Consider the following 4,498-nt stretch of genomic DNA (forward strand, 5'->3'; position numbering starts at 1 on the left):
ATGAGCTGCTGGATCCAATACTGACAACAGACCTCACCACTTTCTCAGTGACATCTTCCTTGGATGTGGGTCTAGACTAAATTGAGTGACCACTTAGAGAAGGTGAGAGCCGGGTAGGTGACTGTCGAAAGCTGCTCCCACCAGCCCCATTAGTCAGCTTTCCTTTACTACAGCAAATACAGGATGTAAATCAACTCCAAAAAAGAAACAGTTTCTTTTCCCTCACAGATACAGACCTTTTAGTCTGCTCCCTCGGGCCTGTTGACTTTGGCCTCAGTCAGCACAGTACGTCAGGACAGGAAAACAAGGCAAAGGAGACTACTCAAAGTCAGAAGAGGAGAGGCCAGGGTCCCACTGTCTCATCCCCTCAGAGAAACTTCCTATTGACCCACTTCCGTCCACTAGGCTCACTTCTGAAAGTTGCACCACTCCCCAGTGATTCTATAGGCTGAGAACCAAGCCTTCTACATACGTACATACATACGTACGTGTACACACACACACACACACACACACACACACGTATATATGTATGTACGTACATACGTATATATGTACGTACGTACGTACGTATGTATGTATGCATGCATGCCTGGAAGGCACATTCTAGACCCAAACACTAGCTCCAGCAGATCAGCAACAGTCAGAATTTGCACCCCAGTACCCACCTGCCACCCCAGGGCAGGCAGGGCCAGGCAGCCACCCTTTCACAGCCACACTGCTATCTTCCCGATATTCCACACTGCCGTCTTCCTGATATTCCACACTGCTGTCTTCCTGATATTCCACACTGCTGTCTTCCTGATATTCCACACTGCCGTCTTCCTGATATTCCACACTGCTGTCTTCCTGATATTCCACACTGTTGTCTTCCCGATATTCCACACTGCCGTCTTCCTGATATTCCACACTGCTGTCTTCCTGATATTCCACACTGCTGTCTTCCTGATATTCCACACTGCTGTCTTCCTGATATTCCACACTGCCGTCTTTCCGATATTCCACACTGCCGTCTTCCCAATATTCCACACTGCTCTGTTATAATATTTGGCAGTGTTATCAAAAAAGGCTGGTGCAAAAATAAAAAAATATATAATTTCCATAATTTAGTTCTCCAAATTCTTGGGATTAAAAAAAAACATTTGAATTTTCTATGGAATATAAGTTGCATTTTGGATAACAGAGCCATTATTGATAAGTTTGTGTCATCTGTGCACTTACTTCTGAATTCTTAACTATGCCCAGGAAACATGGTCTCCCTTAGAAAAATTCATCATCTGCCTCATAAGAAAATTGCTCCATCTGATTCAATGACTCCCATGTGAGTAGGATCACAAAAGGAGGGTGGGGGGCTGACAAGTTTTTTCACTGCTTTTGGGGAAACAACTCTTACTGACTTAAATAGTTTTTCAACAGAACATTTGTTATTCCAAAAGCATTGAAAAAGATTCAATATCCAGTTCTAAGTCCCCTTCCAGCGGACAAATGAAAAGACATGTTTGCCTCCTGGGCCAATAAATGTGACAACTTGGATATTAAGCTGCAAGTAAGAAACCTTATTATGGGCTGTGATGGTGCACATCTTTAATCCCAGCACTCAGGAGAAAGAAGCAGGCAGATCTCTAAATTCAAGGCCAGCTTGGTCTACAGAGCAAGTTCCAGAACAACCAGGGCTCTGTAGAGGGACCCTGTCTGAATAAATAAATAAATAAATAAATAAATAAACAAGTAAATAAGTAAATAGATAGCTTTATTGTGGAGAAGGTGAGAATCCAATCTGCAATGCTTTTAATCAAAGCATGAAATGAGCTTGCTGTCTGAGTCTACCTGTCACATGCCTATTGGGTTCTCTTAAAATTTCATAAACTCTGTTCCCTCTCTCTTCAAAGAAAATTGTTATTATTTTGGAATCTTTATCAGTAATGACTAATAATGGCTGTGGCCAGAATTTGCAGGAGACCCTGAATGTGGAGGGGCAAAGATGTGTCCTCAGGGCCTTACAAATCTACAAGACAGCTGTCCAAACAAACAAGCTGTGGGAGAAGGCAGTCGGAGCAGAGAGCACTGGAGCCCACAGGCAGAGCCCTCAGTGGGCGAGGTCACTGGGAAGGCTTTCCCTAAAAAAAGCAGAGGGACAAGGGACAGAACACCAGAGAGGACTCTCCATGGAGTTAGGCTTTGATGACTTCAACAAAGGTAGTTGTTGAAAGATACCACCTGGTTTGAGGAAATAAAACTTGTCTGCTAAGTAAGATTTTTTTTAAAAAAAACTCACAAAGGATAGATTTGGGAGGTGAGAGTAGAGGAAACAAGCTGTGGCTCGAACTGTAGATGTCACAAAGCCAGGCTCATGGGCACCAAGTACCAACCAATCAACTTCCTCTCAGTAGCCGTTCAGGAAGCCTTGGTGTAGTGCTTTGTTCCTTTGGGTTTGGGTGGTGATTTGGTTATTGGTGGTGGTGGTGGTGGTGGTGGTGGTGGTGGTGGTGGTGGTTTGGTTATTGGTTTTGGTGGTGGTGGTGGTGGTGGTGGTGGTGGTGGTGGTGGTTTAGTTATTGGTTTTGGTGGTGGTGGTGGTTTGGTTGCTGGTTTTGGTGGTGGTGGTGGTGGTGGTGGTGGTGGTGGTGGTGGTGGTGGTGGTTTGGTTATTGGTTTTGGTGGTGGTGGTTTGGTTGCTGGTTTTGGTGGTGGTGGTGGTGGTGGTGGTGGTGGTGGTGGTGGTGGTGGTGGTTTAGTTATTGGTTTTGGTGGTGGTGGTGGTGGTGGTTTGGTTATTGGTTTTGGTGGTGGTGGTGGTGGTGGTTTGGTTATTGGTTTTGGTGGTGGTGATAGTGGTTTGGTTATTTTCTTTCTCAGAGGCTTTATTTTAAGTCCTGGGCATTTGAACTTAATATGGTCAGCAACTGGGGAAAACAGAAGGGTTTGCAAGTTGTCTGGCTGCAACTGAAGAACAGAATTAGAATTCCAAAGCTGTAATCACACAATAGAGCAGCATCACAATTATGACATGAGTGAATAAAAGAAACTGTCATTAGATACATTCCTTGCCCACCTGAGGCAGTGGCCCAGTTCTAGTTTTAAGCTGGTGTTTTTACTAAAACAACCTCTCTCTCCCTCCCTCCCTCTTCCTCTCTCCCCCCCCCCCCCCCCCCGCGAGACAAGGTCTCATGTAATCCAGGCTGGCCTCAAACTTTATGTAACTGAGAGTGGCCTTGAACTCCTAATATTCCTGCCTCTTCTTCCCAAGTGATGGGATTACATGCCACCTGTAGAATTTTCAGTCTACCCTTTTAACTGGTCACTTCTGATCTTTCACGAATTATATAGTGGATTGGGCAACTGGTATTTTTGGTGTGAAAATCACTTATTTGATTGCTGGAGCCTTGGCTTACTGCCTTACCATTGTCCCATCAAGCTCTCAGTGGGTATTCAGAGAGAGGGCCATATTGTTATGGCAAGCCATTCCCTCCAGCCTTTGCAAGCATAACTAGTCCACCTTGAAGTAAGAATCATCATTACCTGAATTCCTCTGGTGATGCTCTACTTCCCCCACACTGTCAAAGAGAAGATTAAAATTTTAACCTGATTTTCAATGAAACACAAACATTCATGTCACAGGCCAATGAACTTGAGCTGTGCGTGGCCCTTAGTTGATGGGAGGACTGGCTGCCATAGGGTGCTCTGCACAGGGACAGGGACCAGGGCCATCTACTACTTTCACAGAGAAGAGAATGAACTCCACAAGAACACCAGCATCTTCATTTGAAGTTGATCCTATGGAACTGGCTTAGATGAGCCCGTATGCAAGGATCTGAGGCCCCTCCACACCCCATTAGTGAGACCCCCCATCTTGGAAAGAAGAAATAACAGGGATAGAAAAGTGAAAGGTGGAGATTTACTGAAAAGATTTTTCCCTCACATTGACCATTTTTAAAATCAGAGATATTTTCAAACCAAAGGAGTCTGAGATGATTTAACTAGGAGAGTATTTTTCACCCAGTGGAACAAGAACAGATCCACGACAAAAGAAAGATGTGTATTTTCTTTGCACATCTAATTAATAATATAAAATTTTCTTTTGTTTCCCAGGAGAGAATGCAAGCACAGTCCCCCATGACCATGAATTATGCAGCCAAGTTTCCAGAATTTGGGGGAAATCACGGGGGTCGGCTCATCCTGAGTGCGATGGATGCAGCTCACCCTGGAAAAACCACCTTTGTTGCCATGGTATCTCCCCTGCCAAGGTGTCTATAATAAACTAAATTTCCAAGCCCCATTCACACTTACTTCACAGGAAAAATAAGTTGCAGAGACCTTGTGAGCACTCCCCCAGAAAAGGAAGAGATTGATCAAGAATAAGATAAACACCAAGACTGGGAACAACTGCCCAGATGCTAGGACAGATTTCAGGGAAGATAAGAAGACGCTGTCACTGTGACCACACCCTCCCATATGAAACATCATGGCACACTGGACACCTCTCCTACTGTATTCCTTA

The 4,498-nt window shown here is 44.5% G+C and overlaps 1 non-coding gene across 1 annotated transcript; it reads right to left on the reverse strand.

Moving 5' to 3' along the window:
• Positions 1-4,086: 4,086 nt before the first annotated feature.
• LOC131910198 (U1 spliceosomal RNA) lies at positions 4,087-4,248 on the reverse strand. The gene has a single exon (XR_009379053.1). It is a non-coding gene; the product is annotated as a U1 spliceosomal RNA (small nuclear RNA).
• Positions 4,249-4,498: the final 250 nt, after the last annotated feature.

Source organism: Peromyscus eremicus, chromosome 4, assembly GCF_949786415.1.
Source record: "Peromyscus eremicus chromosome 4, PerEre_H2_v1, whole genome shotgun sequence".
In the NCBI taxonomy this organism is placed as follows: domain Eukaryota; kingdom Metazoa; phylum Chordata; class Mammalia; order Rodentia; family Cricetidae; genus Peromyscus; species Peromyscus eremicus.